Here is a 25,201-nt window from a genome sequence, read left to right as displayed (position 1 = left end):
GAGCCCTACAAAAGCTGTGTGGAAATCAGGCTTTGAAGCTTTCTTCATAAGGCAGCCAGGTAGTATGACAGCTAGAATGTTAGATTTGGAGTCAGAAAAATCTGAGTTCAAATCCTGCCTAGATACTTCACTAGATGTGTGACCCTGTCACCTCTGTAAATGATGACAATTTCCTCATCTGTCAAATGAGGCTAATCATAGCACCTTTGGCATGGAGCTGTTGTAAAGACCCACTGAGATAACATGGTCGAAGCATTTTTGCAAAGCTCAAAGTGCTACATAAATTCTTCGATGCAAAACTCCTCTCTGGATTGATGTACAAATGACTGTAAACATGAACAAAATGAGGATGTAAAGTCATTTGTTATTCTTTCCCTTTCTGGTCAGTGTACCCATCTCTAGTACATTTATTTGGCTAGGTTAGATTCACCCTTCAATCGGTGTTCCGAGCTTTTCCTTCCCTCTTCAGTACAAATAACATTACCTCCTACTTCATTTGGAAGAGCAAGACCATTTGTGATGGAGAATTCCCTCACCCTCTCAACTTCCCTCTTCTCTACTTTGTGGTATTACTGTATCCTCAGCTCTGCTTTCCTCCTTTTCTGTCACACAAGAAGTAGATCTCCTCTCTTAAAAACAATTCCTTTACTTGAATGTAAATTCTGTCTCCTATCCAGCACTTCTCTTTCTGTTTGCTGTCCTTTCTGCCTATAAATATACTTGGGCCTCTTCTATCTAAAAATATACTTTCCCTGAACTCTCCTACCCACTCAGGTTATTGTCCTTCCTCTCTCTCTCTCTCTCTCTCTCTCTCTCTCTTTCTGTCTCTTTCTCACTATCACATTGCTTGTTCTCTCTCTTTCCTTGGATAGTTGACATATTTTACTTTTACAATCTTTCTCATGGTTATTGGTTTAAAAAAGGATGTACTATAAATATGTCCAATAATCTATGTTTTTCTTGGGTCTTAAATATGGATAGTTTATTTTTTTAAGGAATGCCATCATTTAGGGTTAAATCACTTGACTGTACCCGTTTAAAGACTTACATGCAGCTCTTTATCCATATTATGTCATAAAGCCATTATGATTCTTCACTAAGACAAGTGCCATTGACAGCAGATAACCCTGCTTCAACCTTCATGAGTTTTACTTCCATTAATCTCCAATTCCTTTTAATAATCTTTCAGACTGGAATGCAACTGGATTCTAGAATTTTTCATTAATGTGCTTATAGCTTCTTTTATCCACCACTGGACACATACTTTCAAAAATCCATTTCCAAAGTCCTCTCAACTTTCTTTTCTTCTTTTTTTTTCAGAAGAAAATATGCTTTAATCTGCACTCTATCATACCCTTTCTGGGGGTTACCATATTTCTGGTAAGAAGAGCTACATTCACTGACTTTACTTCATAATCCTTTCACTCCTTAACTGCTTGGCTTTTGTCCCAACCATGATAGTACAACACCCTTCTGAAAAGTCACATCTGACTTATTCATCATGAAATTCCATAACTATTTATTGATTTACATATACCCACCATCTGACAGCATTAAGTATTTCTGCCTTCATGAAGCATTCCCCTACACTGGTTCCATGACACTCTGCTATCCTGCTTCTAGACGGCCTAGAACTTTGGGAAAGAACACAAATCCTGAATTTCCAAAAGGGAGCACAGTTCCTCCCAAGGCTATTTTAATGAAAGGGTACATAGAGAGAGAGCCTGAACCAATGGATAAAATGCTGATCTTAGAGTCACGAAGACTGGGCTACAGGTAAGTGAAGATTTCCGTCACCTCTGTCACAATCCTGAGTGACCCTGGGAAAGACTTTGAAACTCCTATTCCTTATCGCAAGTGGAGATGATACCCGTAGTACCTACCTCACAGATGTGTTGTGAGGTTCAGAGGAGATAACATTATGTAAAGCATTTTGCAAACCTTAAGGTACTATATAAAAGCCAATTATTAATGGAGGATGTCATTACCTCCCTCATGGATTATTGCAATAGCTTCCTAATATGTCTTCTCAAATATGCTTTCTTACCTCCCTGCCAGCCATCTTTCACATCACGGCCAAACTGACCTTCTTTATGTATAAATACAGTCATATAACTATTCTCCACAAAACATAGGGTCCTGAATGCCTACTGATCAGCCTTTGAAATGTTCGATGTAACCTATGCTCCAGATAAACTGGACTACTTATTGTCTCTAGAATTCACGCCACATTTCCACAGCTCTGTGGTTTTGCTTACATATTCCTTTGTGCTAAGAATGCCTTCCTCTGCTTAACCTGTTAAATCCCACACCTTTGAAAGGCCAACTCAAATATTACCTTATAACAAACAACAATAACAAATAACAAGTATAGAAAGTCTGCCCTGTTCCCTGACTTCACCAAATTAGCAATGTCCTCTCTCCCCCTAGCTTTCATCCAGCCTTTTGTTTAATCCTAATCTGTTGTTTTTGTGCTCTAGTTATATGTATCCTGTAATATCCTATTCTCCAAGTTGACTATAAGTTCCATGAGGGCAGGAATCATATCTTGTACTTCTTTATATTTTCTGAAGTACTTAACACAATGTTAACCAATAAGCAAGCACCAAAATATTTATTTAATGAATAAATACTTAGATCATTGACTTCACTTAAGCTGCCTTCTTCCTCCTCTTCACCAGTCACCCTGCTCCTGTGCAGGTATCCTCCCCCTATCCCTTTCTAGCTCCCTTTTGGGTATTGTTTTCCTCATTAGAATATAAGCTCCTAGAGGGTGTGAACTGTCTATTGGTACCCCACAGTTTAGCACAGAGCTGGCACTGTGTAGGAAAAGCATCTTTGTTAAAACATCTTTGTGGTTTGACTGAACCCTGTTGTAGACTGACTACATAAAACCTAACTACCTCCATCCTTTTTAGGCTAAAAAACATGAGACCCTGTCTATCAGTTTGTGGAGCCCACAAATGGGCCCAAGACATAATTGGATACTTTCTAGACTAATCCTTGTAGGGACAGATTGGATTCCAATGACTCATTCAAATGCTACAGTGCTGTTGTTTCTGTACTTTTAAATGGGTCTGATAAAACTATATAAGCTGAGATCTATGCTCCAGGAATTCAATATAAGCTAATATCTATACCCCAAAGTGACTAGGAACTAGCAAACACACAAATAAATTTCTTTTCTTCTCAGTTTGACTGCTCAATATATTTGACCTCCAACTTTGTGTACCTACTAGTGGGTAAAATCCTTCTAGGAGGATAATTCTCTTCAGACTAAGGAATTCCTCAATAGCACATAGTAAACATTTAATAAATATTCTATTAACAGTTACAGTCACATTTTTTTTTTGCACCCTCTGTTGGACAGAAACATTTTTAAGCTACCTAGGCAACTGATTTAACGGCTTTCTGAAATATTCCTTGGTCCTGGAGAGTGGTGTAATGAGACTTGCCTGGGAATTAGATTGTCTAGTACGGTGCTGCCTCTTCTATCACAGCAGTAAGGGTAGCCTCCTTTGATTGTTTTCCTGTGCCTTTCATGTTGGTCCCTCTCTTCTATGCCACTCTTATTTGCTGTGTCTAGAGAGTAAAGATTGAAGTTCACTCGTAGCTTGTGTGCTATGAACTGAACCAGTGAGAGGAGAAGGACTTCCTTACTTGTTCCCCTGTACCCTACCCCCAGAAAAGAGTTAGGGGTGTTGTGTTCTCAGTTTTAGGTGCTGATGGAGATCCTCTCTGGCCAGACCTGGAGTTCAAGACATGGTGACCTTGGAGCCAGCCAAGACTCCAGAAGAGATAGTGCAGCCACTCAGCCTGTCATGGAAGCCCAGAGAAGCTAGGGTGCCCAATGCTTGGGCCTAAGCAGGGCTTTGGGCTTGAAACTGGGACTATATGCTCTAAATGAACTGTGCTAACCATGACTTTAATTCCCCTCCCCTCCCCAGAGACTAAGGTGATATTGGGAGGGGAGGGGAGAGATTCAACCCCAGGCTGGCGAATATTTGGATATTTCTGATTATACTTTTTGAAGTAAATATTTCTTTGTAAAAGCTAATTTGTTAAGAGTCTAGATGGAACCTGGGGTCCAAGGGGATCACCCCCACCACCCCACACTTCAGGGAACATCATCTGTGGGTGCTGGAACCATTGGAAGAGAACCTAGACACTTCCTAATACTTTTAAGGGTGCCTAGGAATCCTGGGGAAGGAGGTTACCTGTCCTTCGGGCAATGGGACCCAGGGTAGTGTATATTACACTAAGAAACCATTTCCCTCAGGCTCCATCCCAACTTCACCCTCAGTCTCCAAGCAGAACACCTTTTGACATCCTTGATACCTTTTTGAAATGCTAGCTACAACTATGGATGACTATTTGCTTTGTCTTTTTACACCACCCTGTGTTCATTTGATAAAAATTATTTTCTCAAAAAAACAATAACAATACAGATTGAGGTAAGACTTCAAAAGACTTGTGGCAATTTTTTCAAAGAATATGAAAAAGAAAAATATAACAAAAAACTCCTAAAAATTTCATTAATATTTCTGCATAATGGAGTGACAACATGATACAGCTGTGACAATACTGGCAAAAAATGCAAAAATGTTTTATGAAACCCTGAGAGGCAAAATCTAATTAATTGGTTGTAACTATGCTTGGGTGGATGAGGGGGAATACCTTTCTAGATTAGATAGGAAGATAAACAGTGCCAGGAATTTTATTTTAATGTTTTAATTCTTCAGTAAGGTTGGAGAACACAGGCATTTCAGGAGACTTCTAACACTTTTTTTTTAAAGGAAGGGGAAAAAGCCTTTTTTTCCTTCTGCAGGAAGTAATTTCTCATATTTTAATAATTTTTCATGTATTGTCTTCCATCCTTATCTGCTGGAATTTAGAGTGCTTGCCAAATAGGTTGTTTTTCAAGGCCTGTAGCAGAGTGCCAGATTTTTACTGCTATCAATTGATCAACAAGCATTTCTTGAGTTACTGCTAGGCACCGGGCGCTCGAGATGCAAAGACAGTCTGACCTCAGGCCTGATATGATGCTTCACACGGAGTAGGTGCTTAATAAATATGAAACAATTATTGAGAAAATGTGCATTTACAAACCAGATAAACTGAGGGGGTAGACTTGTTCATCACCCCCTTTAGGAGAAGACTCACTTTATGAAAAATATACAAAACAGATTACCTTTAAATAGCTAGGTTCCCTTGGTATTTTATGGTATGACCTAACTCATACACCATTACATGGAACATGTATTGCATAAGCAAAGCAGACTTGTCTAGTGTTCTTCTCTTCTACCTCTTGGTATGGCTGATTTCCTTTAAAACTGAAAGCAACCACCACCTTCCACATGAAATCTTTCCTATCTTCCTGGCTCCTTCCTACCTTTCCAACCTTCTCATGCTTCACTCCCATCCATGGATTCCACGCTCCAGTAACACTGGCCTCCTTGTTCCTTGCACGAGACACTCCTTCATTTTCACTGGCTATTTCCTATTTCCACCTATTGACTTCCCTGGTTTCCTTTAAGTCTTGGCTTAAATCACACTTTTGTAAGGCCCTTTTTCTGATTTCCCTTAGTGTTCCTGCCTTCTATCTGAGATTACTTCCAGTTTATACTGTATATACAGTTATCCCTTCTACATCATGGGGGTTAGGAGTGTGGCATTCCCATGAACTGGAAAATCTAAGTAAAATTTTTTGTCCCTCCCTATGTATCAGAGAAGAAGTGTGATTTTTTTTCTTTTTCTTTTATGGAGTAGTTACAGTACCTTATTGTAAAATTTAAGTTAAGTATTCAATCATAAGCTCTGTGTCATCTGCTGACCTTTGCCAAACTCCCCCCAAATTTCCATTTAATTTCTTGTACTGACTAGCAATGTATCAAACCCCAATGGGGAGAGTTGTAATGTGGATAACCATGCAGTCAATCCTCAATCTTCACAAGTTTTTAGCTTTTCATGACTTCATTCATTCACATGATTTTATTAGTAACCTCATTTTCACTTTCTCATTGGTAAACTACACATATATACAGTAGGAAAAAATGAAACGTACAATGTGGCAAGTTTATATCTGCAAAAAGTTTACATCTTTCCTCCTGCAAAAAGGAGGAAAGTATTCATAAAAGTGGTTGAGAATCCTCTCCAGAAAGTGCTAAAGTAACCTTTCAAATGTGTGATGAGGGAATTGAAAAAAAATGGAAAAACAGCTAAGTTTTTCAAGTGCTTTCTGGCTTTTCGTCAGAGCTTGAGCAGTCAATATCCTGCTTCCCCTGCTGCCCTTGCATGGGTGATGCTGGCAGGCACAGTGCTGAGCAGCGCTACCTGTTTGCTGCTATTTGGGTGGGAGTTCGGAGCTCAGACAGGGGGCCAGGGACTCACTCTAGACATGTGCTTTTCATCTAGGAACAGTTCAATCACAGAACTGAGGAGATCAGAGATGGCAGATTATCCTTTTCCCTTTTTTACCTTAGGGTTCTTCTGACATGGCAGTCCCTGCCCCCTGCAGTCCCATTCTGCCTTACCTCTCTTTCCCCCTTCATTTTATAGATTATTTCATGGTTCTTGTGTTAGGAAAAACACATATTCACAGAATTAATGTTTTGTTATAAAGAATTGTATGCAAAAAAGTATATTTTCAATAATCTCGTAAAAGCTTACAGCTTTTGTGCTCACAGGAACCTAACCCCACACTTCCCGTAGATTCAATAAGTCAATATTCATGTTTTTCACTGTTATGTACTATTTTCTAGAAATGTTAGCCTTGCAAAAGTTAAGAACTGACTTTGTCTTATTTGTTCATCGTTGTTTCCATGGTATCTCTCACGTTAGATTGGGTGTTCCATTAGGGTAGGATCTGTTTTTGCCTTGTGCTGTATCCCCAGAATTTATCAAAGTACTGGTATATTAGAAGCATGCTTGTTGATCTGATGTTACCGTGTGTGGCTGAAGCTATCTTTTCTGTACTGAATTTGTCTTGAACCTCCACTGACTATGTTCCTCTTTTTTGTTAGGGGCTAGTGACTAGCACCACACTTCCACTGAACATAGCGTGGCTTTTACAAAAGAATATTTACTTCAAAGACATAGCAAAAACAAATGTAAAGCATTTTCACCAATACCTCTGAGGTCTACTTTCCCCCAGATTACCTCAGTTTCAAGGGGAGTAGTCCCCAAAACTGAACTCAATTCCTATGTGACTTGGTCCCACCAAGTCATGTCCTGATGCAGCATGACTACTAAGTCCTTCCACTGGGTTAGAATCCTGAAGTTACTCCTTGATCCAGCTTGGATTCCAAATCCCAGACTCCTATGATTCATTCTCCTGACCAAGGCTGACATGAGAAAGAGTCACTGAGCATCCTCCAGATGTGAATGAAGCAAGGAGACCTTAACTGACCTTATCACCACATAGTTAGCCAACTAGAATCCATCACAAAATGTCCACCCAGATCCATTTGCCTGTATCCAAGGCATTTCATAGCATCTTAGGGAACCATTACCCTAGCATCCTCCACACTGAGTCGTTCCAGGAGTCAGGAAAATTAATGGGGTCTGTACATGTTTCAGACACCCCTCTCCCCCATTTCTCCTCTCTTCTGCCGCCTGCAGGGCTACCTTCAATGCTGAATCCCAAATCTAGGGTCTCTATGCCTATAAGCAAAGGTAGACTAACTGTGTCCACTCACTGATCTCCAGTACACACACACAAAGTCATCCTCTTAATCAGCTGGTAAAGAAATTTCTCTTGATTCCTTTAGGAGAAGGCCCATCCCCCAAATGCTGTTCCTCCCCCTGTTCTTCAGACCTGATTCCCTAATGTTGTTACTCCAGTTTGAAGCCCCACTATAATAAAGGTAATTTCCAAAGAAGGGAATATTTCCAAATCATTTGTTTTTTAGCTTTGAAATGAAATGAACCCTTCTTTCTAATTCCCAAATTAGTCAATGAGGATTGGCTTAGGCTGATGTGAAAATAAAAGCACACACTTCAGTACACAGTAACTGAAGGAAGAATGACACAGAACAGAAATATGCTGGTTTGTATAGGAAAAACCAGCCCGGGATGAGACTTGCAGCTGCGGATAATTCATAGACTAAGTCATCATCACATGAATCACACATCATCACCGTATCAAGGCTCCTTCTCTCTACTCACAATAGCCTTCAATTTTAATTCAGGCCTTTATCACCCCTCACACCTGGACTATTGCAAAAGCCTTCCCACTGTGTTCCCTGCCTCTTGTCTCTCCCTATTCCATTACGTCATTCAGCTGCCAAGAAGATTTTTCTAAACCATAGGACCCAGACAACCCCTTGTTTAGGAAACTCCGGTGGGATCCTTATCACCTCTGAGATTCAATATAAATTCGGTGTTGGCATTGGAGCTCTTTGTAACCTGGCTCCTTCCTACCTTTCCAACCTTCTGACGCTTTCCTCTCCCCTACACATCCTAAATCATCTTTGCACTGGTCTACTTGCACACAGTATTTTGCCTCTGGTTTCTAGGCCTGTAGGTTGGCTGTCTTTACCCACTCACATTCACCCCTTAGTTTCTTTGACTTTCTTCATGACTTGGCTCAAATTCTACTGACCAGTACCTCAGCCCTCCAGCTATCTCCCAGCTGCTAAAAGCTTCTTCTCTTAAATTACCTTCTCTCTCTGGATACATTTTGTATATTCCATGGGAGAAGGAAATGGCAAACCACTTCAGTATCTTCGCCAAGACACCATGGACACTATTGGCATGATATGATCCACAAAGGGTCTCCAATGACTGAACAACAATTAAGTTGTTTACATTTGTCTCCTCCATTATAATGTAAACTCCTTGAGGGCAAGGATTTGAGGGCATCATTCTCTTTATTCCCAGAGTTTAGCACATTACCTGGCATATCATCAAGTATTTAACATTGATAGACTTGGCCCAACCCCCTTTTGACAGGACATTCCCTCTCTGCCCTTACTGCCTTTCTCATTCCTTACTCTTTATCAATTCCATGCCCCTGGAAGCAAAATCCTTCCCTTTATGGAAAAGTGTACTTATCAAGAAATTGGAATTTCTAACTTTTCCATAATGAATAACGTGAATGTATTATTATTATAAATACTAATAATAGCTAATATTTATATAACACTTTAAGGTTTACAAAGCGCTTGACAAACATTATTTCATTTTATCTGCCCTGAGAGATAGATGCTATTTGCCCCACTTTACATATAAGGAAACTGAAGAACACAGAGGCAAAGTGACTTGCCCAGAGTCATACAGCTAGTATCTGAGGCTGAATTTGAATTCAGGAATTGCTAACTTCAGGTTCAGAGCTCCATCTACTGAGTTGCTCCTTTCTGAGCACCACTTTCTTTCCGTTTAAAAAGAAAAAGACAGGGGGAGGGGTAGAGAGAGGTAACTAGGTAATCTCTAAGCTCAGACATTCCAGCTCAAACATTCCATGATTATAAGAAAACCTTTGAATAGAAAACTCCAGGATCTCAGGAATGGCTTGACGGAGCCAGAGAAACATTGAATTCATTAACGCATGCTTATTTTGGTAATAGCTTTTTGATTCTATCTAACCCAGACTTAGTCTGACTGCAACCTAGAAGTCTGAGTAAATTTCAGGTACAAAGACCTTGATAAAAATTACTTTACCCAGCCAGCCCAGAGTAGGAAGTGAATAAATTCCTTTATCCTTCCGGGAGGACTATTTTTAACTTACCTGGGGGCAGAGGACTTTGTAATAAGACTTCTAGGTTCTGAGCTTTTCTCTGGTTCTAATAATGTAGAATTTGGGGTTTCTAATGGAGACCTTGCATATCTCAGTTTGCCTACTATAAATCTAGTGCAAGGTCAAGTCAACTTTCCCTAATAGGGGGATAGGAAAGCTACTCGAAAAAAGAAGTTAGTCTTGATGAATTAAAAAGGATTAAGTTCTTATTATGTGCCAAGAATTGTCTTTAGTGCTGAGGGTATAAATGCAAGCAAATTAACCTTTCTTTTAGAAGGAATCGGAATGGCCTGGACCTGTAGATTCTTTTGGGATTTTGGAATTTTTTGCTCATCTCCTGAGGCAAGGAAATATATGGTTTGAGACTGGGATAGGATCAAAAAGAGAGTCCATGAAAAAGAGGAAAGGAGGGAGGTTGTAGAAGAATTGATGGTACTTATCTCCTTTCCCTGCCTTACTTTAACTGGGTAAAACTGGAACCCATTTCTATGTATATTCCCTTTATTCTATTAAGGACTTCATATGACTGAACTAATCTTATTTCTTATAAACACCTATGGCTTTCCCTATTCTTTAACATCTCTGGGTCACTGGATCAAGCATGAAGGTCTGTGACAATTTTGGGACCCTCACAGGAAATTATGACCTTTCTAGAATAAAGCTAGGATCCTCAAATCCTCTTTCCCTCCAGGGCCATTCTCTACCATCTTTTTGTCTGTTACAGCTGGTAGTTGGATTGCCTTTGAGAGACTGTAAAATTTTCTTAATGACCTCAAACTTCTTTCTGAAACAAAACCCAGTCTTCTTTTTAAGCCAATATTTTTCTAGTGGTATTTATATGGCTGCAATACTTGGAACAATCAGTCAGCGAACAAGTATTTATTAAGTATTTATTCTATGTCAGGCATTATGCCAAGTGCTATCCCTAAATGCTAGGGATGCAAAGTTAGGCATAGAATAGTCCTACCTTAAAAAAGCTTAGATTTTAATGGAAGAGATTATGTAAATAACTAAGCACTAATCTGGGGTGGGGGGGGGGGAGGTGGAGAGAAAAGAGACTAGTATCTCCTCTAAGGTTTGACATTAATGTGATTGTCTCCAAAGAATTAAAGTTGTATATTATCCAAAGGACAATGGAAAAGGGTATGATGGGTGGGAGCAGGCTTCATTTAATTTATTACAAATAGGGGAATTATAAAGAAGTAGTAATTACTAAATTGTAACTGTTTCTCTTTTACCCAGGAACCCTGAGGGTCTTCCCCTCCCAGTTTGATTTTTTTTTTTTTTATTAAAGGGGCCATTCCTTGAGTAACTACTTAAAGAAACCCATTCATTGAATGAGTGTATCTCACTCAAAGTGAGAATGTGATAAGACCTTAGCCTAAAATGACCAAGGTCCTACATTGCATCTTGGGCCATCTCCAGTCATCCTGATGAATATCTGGTCACTGGACCCAGATGGCTCAGGAGAAGAAAGTGAGGTTGGTGACCTTGCACAGCCCTCCCTGACTCAAAGTCAACTGCAAGTCATGTCATCATCTTGATGTCAAGGTCCTCTATAGGACAACCACAACAACAGCAAGAGTAAATGATATCAAAGAAATGCATGGTTAAAAATATTGACCAATCATCTGTTGAAAATGAAGGATAGCCAATGGATAGGCCTTGGGCTCCATGCTCATGATATCAAGATAGAACCAAGTGGCAAGCTTGTAGGTAGATGTAGGAAAGAGACCTACATGGACCATGATCTCCATCTCAAAAAGGAAGTCCTCACACTGATGAGATCATAGACCCATTTAAGGTGAACATCAATACAGTCAATCAAATTTGTTTAGTAACTCCTTACATTCAAATTCATCTATTTCAAGACAAAAAAATGTTAACACTTACCGCCTCTCCCTGTAAGTCCCTGATATCCTCATTCACTTTTCTTCATTTGGTTATAGTGAGTATTCTGCTCTCCAGATGTAACTCAGGTTTGTCTCAGCATGCCAAGTTCACCTTGGAGGCACTCTTGAGAGGCCTTTGGAGAATGTCTAGAGGCCTAATTTGGAGGTTTCTATATCCCCTACCACATGGGTGGGGGTAGCCTTCACTATGTCTTTAAAACTAGTGATCACTAGCCACTCTCTTTCTGACACTCTTATTTTCTGTGTTCAGAGGATAAAGATCAAGGTTCCTCTATAGCACTGGCCCCATGAACTGAACCTGTGGGAAGGAAAAGACTTCCTTCTCCTGCTCTCCCTCCTTGACCCCAGTTCCAAGAAATGGACCTTGTGGGTGTTTGTTTCTGTTCTGTGTTGTTCGAGTGAACCTTGTTGGACCCAGGAATTTGAGCCATGCTGATTTCAAAGTCAAGATTGCAGGTTTTGCCAGCCAGCCTATCATGGAAGCCCTAAGAAGCCAGCGTGCCTGGGACTTGAGTCCAAGGGAGGTTTGGGACTTGGAACTGGAATTTTGCTGTATAGGAACCAAGCTAAGCTGTGAACCTAATTCCCTTCCCTTTTCCATAGACTGAGCTGGTACAAGGAGGAAGGGGAATTATGCCTTCCATGTACTGAGGGAGTAAGTTTATATATATTTTCTATTATAAGCAAATATTTCTACATAAAAGTTGATTGTTAGTGGCTAAATGGAACTGGGGTGCAGGGGATGACCCTCCATTACACCATCAATTAGGGCTGGAGTCATTTGCAGAGTGCCCAGCTCTCTTCAAGGTACCAGAGAATCCCGGGGGAAGAGTAAAACACCTGGCTTTCAGGTGACAGAGGCCAGGGTGGTCAGTGTTAGACTGATTTTTCCTTTTTTTTTTATTTGCTTTATGTTATTTCATAAAGATTTCTTATTCCTTATATTTGTCCATCTTAATTACATCTGGGAATAATATGATAGAAAGAGAAGATGGGTTAGCCATGTGACAAGAAGGAGGAATGATAAAATGGTTAGCCAGAGGGTGCCACTCTTACCCTTGCAAAGGTCAGGAGGAATCAAGGAAAGCTCCCAGTACCTTAGGTAGATCCCCCAGTGGAAAACTTGCACACTATGAGGAGGCATGGATAGGCTATGTTATGCATGACTGGAGGAATTCCCAAACTGAGGAGGACACAGGTCCATGTTAATAAAACATTTTGAATATTCTATTCTATTAACGTACCACCATCATTTATCTTTCCCCTTATGGTTTGACTTTTAGGTTGCGTCCTGGATTTTTGTTTTTGTTTTGTCAATTGCAAATAATTGTAACACGCAAGGTTTGAATCGGCTGTCTTGGGAGGAGGCCAAGTTGGTTATGAACTCCACATGAGCAGGGATTGTCTTTTGTTTTTCTTTGTATCCTTAGGGCTTAGCATAGTGCCTAGCGCATAGTAGGTACTTAATAAATGCTTTTTGCCAGCTAAAGACACTTAAAATTGTATTTCTTCTGTGCTCGAGAAGATATAATGTTGCTATGGGATCTGAACTAGAGATTGGACTTTTCCACTCTAGTAACAATTTAAAAAGTTCTCCAGTGAGAGTGGCACCAGCTGCAACAGATGGAGGATTCTTTCCAGGAGACTGACTTTGAAGTCTTTTTTTCTTTCTCTAGTTCACAACTTAGTTGAGAGGGAACCTAGCAGGAAGTGACTGAATTATGCCTACTTAGAGAAACTGCTGGAACAATGGTGAATTTACTCCACTCTTTGCTTACTGACTTTCTGTTTTATTGTCGCATGGAATGAGTGACATGGTTAATTTGCTCTTTTTGTATTTTAAATTTGCTTGCTGGTTATTTGTATTTTTTAATGATGGCTTTCTAGATAAAGATAAGAATTTTAATTTTATCTTGTGCTGATGTTTTTCTATAGAGAGCAAGAAAAGTTTGGTGGGGAAGGGAGAGAAACTGGGAGTAAATGATTATTTCATATTCAGCTAGCTAGGAATTCTCCTTTTTGGCTTGATTTTCAAAAGAATTGCCTGGGGGCACAGAGTTTTATGGATTTTTACTAATAATTTGTGTCTTGAAGCTTTCTAACACTGCAGAGAAGAACAGCCATGTGGAGCTTGGCCCTTTGCCTTGGGCTGAGCTCATCTTTACCTCCCAGCCAATCGGTTGCTTTGAACCTAGGGGCCTTTGGGCTTTCTCCACTCCATACAGGGGAAGAGGAGAGCCCTGGCCCTGAGCTGGCGCTCAGGGGAGGTAGGTGGAGTCAAGGAGAATCAGTTCCACCCAGTTCTTAGAAGGGAGGAGCTGGTGGAAAGTGCTTCTTACTCAGCCTGTCCTTTACAGCAATGTCTGCTGAAGAACCATGGAAATTGTATCATTATGCTTATTCATTTAGTATTTATTTTGTAACATTCTTTTTAAATTTTGAGTTTCAAATTATTTTCCTCTCTCCCACCCCTCCCCTCCCCACTGAGAAAGTAAACAATGTGATATCAATTATTCCTGTGAAATCATACAAAACCTATTTTCTATGGAAATCTTTTAACAGTTCTTTTAAAAACAACAACATTTTCAAGGTTTTAATGATCTGTCTTCATTTCTGGGCTATGACTACAGTCACTCAGAAGTCACTTTTATTCCTTTTTAAAAGTGAACAGTGCCATCCTAACTCCTCAAAGGACTTTGGGCCAACTCTTGTAGATGGGCCAGGCTCCATTTTATCCCACCTAGACTGAGCTCCCCTATTGAGAACAGGGAACACGTATGCTATCCTAACATTTATTTTAAAGGAATACATCTATGAGCTTTGTTCCTCACAAATGTTTTGATAATGTCTTTCAAGACTGCCAAGCACTGCCAGTGCCAATTACAGCTAGGTTTGTGAGATGCCTTGGTCATATTTGTCTGGCATAAGCTTTTAATCAGCTTCTTTTTAGGGGGAGAAAGGAATCTTCACCACAGCAGTTTGGGATCATTAACTTTACATAGATTTCAAAGTTATCTATGTCTGTCTTAGGGAAAATTATATGACTATTGTTCACTGACTGATCACATGGGGGGATGATAATATGGAGGTGCCAAAGGGTGATGGCACCTGTCTGTAAAGAGTCTTATGTTAAAGGATCTCTTATTATACAGAAGATCCAGGAGAATTATCCTTTCTGTGTATAGAAAACAAAAACATCCCTGCTCATACCAGATGTTATGTCACAAAGATCTTAGGAGACAGGATAAAGCAACCATACTCACCTTAGCCTGTCACCATAACCAGAACTGTGAAAGAAATGATTATGAAATAATGGATTGTCAGTATTGGGAGAAACATTTATTCTCTCCTGGGATAAACCAGAGTCTGACGGACATTGCTTTATAATGAGATTGGACTGGCTTTCTCCTCAGTCTTGTTCAGACTCCACCCAGGTGTTCTACTCATGTTTAAGTGAGGACAAATTCTTTTATTAGGTTGCCCTAGACTTGGGTGATTTGGAAGTAAATACATGATCAAAGCCATATTTTCCCCAACCCCTCATTAGAATAGGTCCACCTCTCATAATATTCATCCTCTCTCATCACTTGTTAACCAATCAGAGTTGATTTCCACTCTCAGGAACACTCAGTCTTCCAAGGGCATATATGCATTGAGTGGGTTCCATGATTTGTCTCTTGGTCTAAGAGAGATGACCAAATGACCATCCTTTTATTAATAAATTGATTAATTACCCAGAATCTATGTCTCTTGAACCTTTGGTACATCACAATTGGAAATCTGCAAATCTGCCAAATTAATAGGGATTACCTCAGAAGCTAGAAGATGTTTTCTTACTGAGTACATTTAATCAATAGAGGTGTCACCCATTAAAGACCATCTCCCACCATGGACCCAATTACTTCTATCTAGAAAAACAGAAACTGAAGCAAGTGTCCAATGAACTGGGCCTACTGACAATGAGAATATTGTCAGTGGAGAAGAGTGTAAGTCAACAGCTTGATTTTATTTTCTTCTGGCTACTTATTAAGCTGTAGAACCCTAGGCAAGTATTTTGTGTGCATGTGTTTGTTTTTAGTCACGTCTGATTCTTTGTGACACCCTGTTTGCTGTTTTCTTGGCAAAGATAATGGAGTGATTTGCCATTTCCTTCTTCAGTTCATTGTATAGTTGAGGAAACTGAGGCAAATGAGATTAAGTGACTTGCCTAGGATCCAGTGTTTGAGGCTAGATCTAAACTCAGGAAGATGAGACTTCCTGATTCTAAACCCAGTGCTCCATCCGCTGAGCCTCCTAGGTAAGTTACTAGTTTTTTTACCCTTTTAAAATACATTGAGGAGAAGAGGAAAATCAAAGAAAGAGTAGGACCCCTTCTTAGAGTAGATGGGAAGTTGACAACTGATGTTAATTAATGGGAGAGAGAAGTTTCAGCTTTCATTTTGGTTCTCTTTTCTTTGTCAGGGGAGAATCATCTTTGGACTGAATAGGCAGAATAAAAATGTCCAATGGATCTTCTTGTCCAGCCTAATAATGAGAATCATCACAAAGTAAAAAGGTCTTCACACAAAAGTTAGTCAATCAGCCAGTCACAGAACCTTTATGTTATATTCGCTTGTTTCAGTCTATGTCGGACTCTTCACAACCCCATTGGGATTTTCGTGGCAGAAGTAGTTTGGCGGTTTGCCATCTCCTTCTCATTTTACAGATGAGGAAACTGAGGCAAACAAGGTTAAGTGACTTGCCCAGAGTCACACAACTAGTAAATGCCTGAGTCTGGATTTGCACCCAGAAGGATATCTTCCTGACTCTAGAGTTGGCAGTCTATCCACTGTGCCACCTAACTACCCCAAAAACATTTATGAAGACTCTATTATGTGTCAGGCACTGTGCTTGACCAGGGATATAGTAGAAGGGATCCATGGGTGGCATTAGATGGCATTTGTGGGTCCTTCCAACTTTTAGATTCTTTGACCCTTCTGAACTTGGTTTCCCTTCCATAGGGTTGTTGTGAGGAAAGTACTTTTTTTTTTTTTTTTTTTTACATATGAACTATCTTATTCTACCCACATACTCCCCTGCATTTCCCACTGACTCACCTCCCTAGGAACCTGGTGCCTTCATGCTGTTGCTGTTGCCTGAAGGAAATAGAAATGTATTTTACTCCCAGAAAGGCCACTCTTGTGTCACAGGGACAGTTAGATTCGCAGGGTCACAGATTTAGAGCTTGAAGCTAATCCAGCCCTCATAGATAAGAAGAATCAAGGTTCGAACCCAAGTTTTCTCAGTCCAAATTCAATCCACTTTGCACTACACCAAGCTGCTCCTTCTGTACTGAGTGGGTACACTCATTAGAGACTGTTCCCAGGAAAAGACATCCAGGACTGCCACCCAGTGTTCAAACAGCAAAGACAGGACGTCCAACTCTACTTGCCTTGAGACATCAGTTCTCCAAGAAATCAATGCCAATCAATGTGTTTCTACTCGATAATCAAAGAGCAATGAGTCACAGGATGAATTGGAAAACACACACAAAATACCCCAATATTTGAATCCCATACTCTAGAAGAGATATTTTCAAATAAATTTTGTTGTGGATGACTAGTCATCGTTTTATTTAGCTGATCAGCTGGATTCATTTATGGATACTAGGAAACGGAGATGGAGTGTGGGGTAGGGGGCATCTAATAGCTTTACTTAGATACAAAGTTCCACCTTTTGAAGACCAAAGACAGAGTTGTAGAGAGGCAGTGGGATACAGAGGAAACAAGAAAGTCATGAGTTCAAATGTCACCTCAGACACTTACTAGCTGTGTGATCCTGGGTAAGTGACTTAATTCCTCTGTGCCTCAGTTTCCTCCTTTATAAAATGAGGCTGGACTTGATAATTTCTAAGTTCCTTTATGACTCTAAATCTATAAACTTATGAACCTGTTTAGAGATGGTAGTACCCACAAAAAACAAAGTCAGGATCTCTGTATAACAGCATAAAACTTTAGTCATTGTGTACAAAAAGATTTACCTAAAGGTAGGAAATAGATATGAAGCAGCTAGGAGACTCTGGATAGAATGCTGGACCTGGAGCCAGAAAGACCTGCGTTTAAATCTGGCCTAAATACTAGCTGTGTGACTCTGGGCAAGTCACTCAACCTCTGTTTGCCTTAATCGACTGGAGAAGAAAATGGCAAACCATTCAAGTATCTTTGCCAAGAAAACCTCATGGACAGCATTGGCATGCTATGGTCCTGCTACGGGTTCCTGAACAGTCAGATAAGACTGAACAATAACTGGGTAATAGATATGCATGCACATGTTTCCCAAAACTAGCAACAAGTTGAAATCGATCAATAAATAATCCCCTCTCCACTTTGATAAATCTCTCTGTGGATCTATCGAAGACATAGAAAATAAAGTTCTCACTCTCAAAGTCTTTGGCACTGTCAAATAGTTCAACATCTGAAACTGATAGAATTTTATCATTGGGAATGATATTATCATTGGAAAAGATACATTACCTTCTACATTACTGTCTGCTCCTCGAAGACCACGGGACCTTTCCATTTTACTTGTAACTGAAATCTCTATGTGTTTTCTACCCCCTTTAGAATAAAAACTTATTGAGGGCAAGGACTGTACCCATTTTTCTCTTTTCTGTATCCCAGCACTTAGCACAGTACTGGGCACATAGCAAATGCGTAATATACGTATATGTATATATATGTGTATATATATATATATATATATATATATATATATATATATATATATACATATATATATATATATATACATAAAATTTACTCATTTGTTCGTAACTGAGATTTCCTCCTAATCAAGAGATAGTTCCATTCTGCCAATGGTTAAGAAATGTCTTAAACCCACAGGAACTTCATTTCTGGGGGTGCCTCTCCATTTAGCAAAACATCACTAAGGAAATAAGGAGGCAGGACCGTGTCCAGACCTCATCGCTAGCTAGACCTTTGCCGAGCGGCCTTCGCCCTCATCTGTCTTTGATTTAACTTGATTCCTTCTCCTTGTAATTTGCTGGATTTGCGTCTCAGCCAGGATATATTCTCCAAAGCTGATGTTTTGATTTCTTCTCCAGAGTGCCTGAAATGGGATTTTTCATTACTGGTATTTTCTATTTTATAAGAGAGGCCATGAAATTCAGTGTGGCATAATGAATAAAGAACTGGCCACAGAATCAGGAAGACCTGTGTTCAAATCCTGGCACTGTCATTTTATTGGCTATGTGACCTAGACAAGCCACTTAACCCTTCAGTGCCTAAGGCTTCTAAGACTAAGTTACAGATTGTTGCTGACTGGCATCATTGGAAGGAGTTTCCATACTGGGAATTCCTGATGCTAATGAAATCATAAGGTCTGGTCCAAGAATAAGGTTGCATATTATAGTGGGATAGGTTCTGGAGGATGTCACTTCTTAACCATTTGACTGTGGACAAGATTTAACTTCTGAACCTGTAGAATGGGAATAATATTTATACAACATACTTCATAGGGGCATTAAGAGGAAAGTGCTTTATAGTGTCAAATGCTCAATTAAAATATGAGCTACCATACCCTTGGGGAAGGAAGATGGATTAGGGACCCTCTCCCAAGTAGTTTAAAGCAGGACTTCTTAATCCTTTTTGGTGTCAGTTAATGGTGAAGTTAATGGATCTCTTCTCAAAACTGTCGTTCATTCTTTGTTCTCAGAGAGGATGGGTGATGTCTTGACATGCGTGAATTAGATCTAAGTGAGGCAGAGTTATCAGCCTCACTATCTTCTCCAGAGTCATTGGAGTCCAGTGGCAAAACAAAAGTCAAGACAAAAAAGTGTTTTTTAAAAAATAGTTGAAGGAAATGCTAAATTTCAGTTTGAGGTTACTAAACAATATCATTTTTTGTCTCATCCAAATTCATGGATCCCCCTGAAATCTATCTATAGGTCCCTGTTAAGAACTCCTACCTTACAGGGGGAGTATAGTGATGAAATCACAATGGGAGACATTGGACTTGTTATAGAAACCTTATTCAACTGCCTTTTTTCCCAGATGGTGAACAAAATACATTTCCAAGGACCTAATGAGAAACAGATTCCATTTCTTGAACTGCTTAGGAGAGATATCGCTGATTATTATTGGTAATAATCCAGAGGCCATATGTGCTCTTTTTTTAATACATCTAGGAGCAAGAATGAGCTTAGGGAGTTGGGATGTGAGCTATGTGGGCTACTATTTATTTATGTGTGGAATAAGGATAAAAGAAAAAGAACTTGACCTCCTCCCACCCGTACTCCATATTTTTCTTCATAATAAATCCAGCCATGTTTGCTGACCTATTTGTAGGTTCTTAAAGGTTCCAGGGATAAAATTGTTATCTCTATAGCTAGTATATACGTGGGTGCCAGGATCACTACCCTAAGACCTCACCCATGACAGGGTACTGGGCTTCAGAAGGTAGGACCACTTGACAACAGTGACTGTATTATGACAAGTTTCTTTCAGCATTTCAATAATCAGCATCCCTGTTCCTCCCTCCCCCTGAGGGATACAGAAGACAGGACTTCAAAAATAGCCCAGTGAAACCCAGTGGTGCTGTGGGAGTAAATTGCCCTTTACAGAAGCTGTTTTGAAACAAATAGCTCTTCAAAATTGCCATTTAAAGAAGTAACTTTAAGAAGACTTTCATAGCTAGTTGGATGGCAAGTTGATGTGAACTGTCACTAATAAAGAGCAAGTTCTTTTTGTTTAATTATATGAACCCAAGTCGGTGTAGCATAGTGAAGATGGCCAGGAAGAACTAAGTTCCAGTTCAGCCTCTGACATATACTGGCTGTGTGACCCTGGAGCATAGACTTAACCCCTTAGTGCTCTGGGCAACTTTCTAAGACTGTTGTAAAGAAGGTGCCTACCTGCACTGGCAGAGGGAGTTTCCTCACCAAGGAATTCTCCATCACTTAGCACAGTGCCTGGCACATAGTAGGCTCATGATAAATTTTGATTGATTGATTGATACCAGTGTTATCACAGGTCCTATCTCCACCCCCTCTCCTCTTAGGCTCAAATCATCTCATACCCAAAATATCTTATCAACAGACAAAAGCCAACATCACACAGGGAGCTATACTGGGAAAAGCTGAACCCCCGATTGATCTACAAATGTCAATGGAGTAGGTGCTATGGTGGAGAAGGCAATTTTAGATAACCAGGAGGGGCTTATAATCCATCTGGAAAGACAAGACAAACTCATATGAAAAATTATATACAATAATGTGAAAATGTGTTTAATAAGAATGTATGTACAGAACTCATATAAGATTGCACACTGTCTTGGGGAGCGGAGGGGGAGAAAATCTTAGACTTATGGAAGTGATTGTAAAAAACTGAAAGCAAAAAAATAATAATAAAAAAAACTATATACAAGATCACTCAGAGCTAACATGGATTCATCAAGAGTAGATCATCACAGACTAACTTAAAAATATATATACATATGTATATGTATGTGTATATATGTATATATGTATATGTGTGTGTATATATACATGCATGTATGTGGTTACTGCGTCAAGGAAATGCCATACACACAGTGTAGACTGATTTCACCTGGATCCTCCACACAATTTGTTGATGACAAAGTGGAGAAATGTTGGTTGAATCTGGGAATTCTGGTGCATTTGCATGTCTGAATGGTCTGATCCAGAGGGTAGAGATTAATGACCACTGGAAAGGAGGTCTCTGGTAGAGTACAACAGAGATCTATCCTCAGCCATGATATGTTAAACACATATACTCATTCATTATCTCTCTCTCTCAAATATATATAATATAATATAATATATGTATGCAATACATATATACATACACATATGATATAGGCATAAAGAGCATACTTATCACATTTTAGGGATTATGAATTTGGGACATTCAGTTAACATATTGAATGGCAGAAAGTTCAACAAACAAACTGCCCAATTACAAATCTATGGCTGGACAAAAGTTGACTTCAAGAACAATCGTGGTTTTTAGTGAACTCCCAACTCAATATAATCCAACAATATAATGTTTCTAAATTTCAATGTCTTTAGCTAGAAAATGAGAATAATATTAATTCCTGTAGTAATAATACCTTATAGAGTCATGGTGAGGCTAATGTGGGTGCAGAGTGCTTGACAATATTTAAAGTGCTCTAGAAAGGTCAGTTATGATGATGATGATGATGGATGCCGGAAACCTCATTCAGATCATAGGCTACATTTATAAAAGAAGAAGGGATCTGCCAGTCCCTCTTAGGTTTGTCCTGGTCACACCACATCTGTGATGTTGTGCTCAATTCTAGGCATCTCATTCGAAAGGACTTTGATAAGCTGAAGCAAACACCACATAGAGGCAGCCAAAGGACCAGAGTTTGTTGGGGTTTTCTTGACAAAGATCTTAGAATGGTTTGCTATTATTTCCTTCTCCAGCTCTTTTTTTACAAATGAGGAACTGAGGCAAACAGGGCTAAATGACTTGCCCAGGGTTACGTAGCTAGTAAGTGTCTGAGGCTGGATTTGAACTCAGGTGCTTTTAACTCCAAAACTGGAACAGTTTAAATTTTATGTATTCCCTGTGGGACCTTGGGCAAATCACTTAACTTCTCTAGGTCTCAGTTTCCTTTTCTGTAAAATGTGGGGGTTGGACTATATGGCTTTTGAGGTCCTTCCAGCTCTACTTCCATGATCTAGGAGGCAGGGATTATGGTGCTGAGGTAACCAGAAACCATGTCATACAACATTGGTTGAAAAAAAATGAGGATATTTAGGCTAGAGAGAAGAATTTTCTTCAATTAGATAAAAGACTCTGAGGGGATTAATTACATTAATTACAATTGTTCTATTTGGTCCCAGAAAATAGAATTAGGACAAATGAGTGGTCCTAATATAAAGAAAAACATTCTAAAAATTAGAGCTATCTAAAGTTAGCAGAAGCTGGACAGTAATTTTCTTGGGGGTGCTGTAGAGGGATTCTTATTTAGGTACAAGTCAGAACAGAGGACCCTCCCCCCACCCCCAGGTCCCTTGCAATTCTGAAATACTATGAATGGTAAAGTTGCTTTTTCATTCTCAAGTATAATTGGCAACTTTAACTCAGACTATCTCAAAGTGAAAGGACAAATGAAAACAATGGTCATCACATAATAGAGCATTCACTACGTTACCTCTAAGGTCTCTTTCAAGCTCTAAAAGCCTATGCTACCTATACTTTCCTTACTCCACATAACCCAATATTTCAATTAGGTACCTTTCTCAAAAAACTACCATGCCTTTTTATTTCCTAGCAGATAAATTCTAAATTCTTTTCTTTGCCTTTCAAAGCCTTCTCGAAAATTTGATTCCACCATTCCCTCAAAAGGTCTAAGTCACTACTGATTATGGAAATGCAAATTAAAACAACTCTGAGATACCACCTCACAGCTATCAGACTTGCAAAACATGACAGAAAAAGAAAATGACAAATGCTGGAGGAGATGTGGAATAATTGGGACTCTAATGCCCTGTTGGTAGAGTTGTGAACTAGTGTAACCATTCTGGAGAATAAGTTGGAACTGTGTCCAAAGGGTTATAAAACTGTGCACACCCTTTGACACAGCAATACCATACTAGGTCTGTATCCCGAAGATATCAAAGAAAAGGGGAAAGGACTTATCTATGCAAAAACTATTTATAGCACCTCTTTTGTGGTGGCAAAGAAGTGAAATTCTGAATGCAGACTGAAGCATACTTTTTGAACTTTATTTTTGTTTGTGTTTGTAAGACAGATAAACACAGCACACAGATTCACTCTTGATTTGGTCAGACAGGAAAGACGCTAAGGAGGTGTTCATAACCTTACCTTATTCAAGTCTAGTTTTCTCAGGAGAGATTGTTGATAATGAGAGCACAGACTCTTACAGCATTCCATAATCACCCTTCTCATAGCAGCCAGCGAGAAGGGGTGGGGAAGTGGGGGGGCGGGGAGCAACTACCCCTACCTCTTGATGGAGTGAGTGGAGACCGGCACAATTTGTGCTTTCTCTAAATCCCCTCAAGCCTCAATGGAGGCCAGTTGAGGCACACATAGCATTGTGGATTCAACTCTAAGGGTTCCCCATTCACTGTCTACTGACCACCTGCTTTATAGGCCAACAGACAAAGAAGGTGTATTGCCAGCAAAAGCCTCACAATTTTACATCACCCCATTCCTGTATCTCACTGTGCAGCCTCTGTGGATGTTTATATTAATTATCATTCTATAACTCTGCGTAAGCGTGGTGGAGATGTTTCGAATCATAACTGTGGTAACTCATATATTGTAGCTGGGAACAGGAGATTTTTACATGTAACTGGGAAATATTTAATGAAGTAAAATATAAAAACATTTTTTAAAAGTTTCAAAAGTGTTTCATGGTCAACAGACTGGCCTTTTCACAATGCCCCAAATCCCAAATTCCCTCTGTACAAGAGAAAAAAAATGGAACTGTATTAGATCAGTTTGAATTCATTTAAATGACCTGATCCAAACTGGAGTCTCACCATTTTCATTCTTACCTCTGCTTCTTTGCTTAGGATGTTGTTCCAAAATATTCTTCTTTATTCTAGTCAATAGTCCCAATCCAAATTATCCTTCAAAAACGAGTTCAGTTCCCACATTCTCTAAGACTCTTTGACTACGCCACCCCACATTGATGGATCTCTTTGCCAAACATCTATGTAACCAATAGTTTATAATTGACCTCTTGCCTTTATAAAACTCCCTTGCACTCTTCCCTAATTATTTACAGATGAGAGATATCCCTCTCCAAATAGTCTAGTCACCTGAGGTCTGGAATTGTTTTTAATTCACTAGACAGTATGCAAAGCAATGGCTCTCCCCAGATCATCTAGCACAGTATTAGTTGGCCTTAATGTTTGACTTGAAAGTGAGCAAGGATAAATTCTCAGGACATTGGAGGCAGTTAAAAATAGAGATATTTTAAAGCCATATAATCTACAGGAAGTTAAGTAAACCAACCCAGAAACTGAGAGTTTCAACCCCTTTTGGTTACCATCTCTCGTCTATTTGACTGTGGTCTTCTTTAGAGTCCAAAGAGAAGGAAAGGAATGGACACATCTTGTTCTTTAGTACCCACAGATGCTAGCTATAGCCTAGTATTTGCTCCAATCAATCCATCAACCAACCAATCAAGCATTTATTGAGTTCCTACTATGTACCAGGCACTCTTGTAAGTTCTGAAATAGCCCAACCACATGGTCCACATGCAACATGACTGCATGTTGTCTCGTGGAAAGAGCACTGGATTTGCCTGTTTCCTCATCATTAATGTGAGGGGTGGGCCTAGATGAACTCTTTCTTCCAATTCTAGAGTCTTTGATCAGATATGACTCAATGATGAACATACTTGTTCTTCTGGCTGTGACACCTATGGGATTAATGGCCAGCTGTGTTTTTGCAGGAGGGAGAGAAGAGGAGAGGAGAAGAGAGGAGAGAGAAAGGAGAGAAATGAGATGAGGGAGGAGGGGGAGAGGGAGAAA

Source organism: Notamacropus eugenii, chromosome 1, assembly GCF_028372415.1.
Source record: "Notamacropus eugenii isolate mMacEug1 chromosome 1, mMacEug1.pri_v2, whole genome shotgun sequence".
Lineage (NCBI taxonomy): Eukaryota > Metazoa > Chordata > Mammalia > Diprotodontia > Macropodidae > Notamacropus > Notamacropus eugenii.
Note: the sequence above shows the minus strand (reverse complement) of the source record.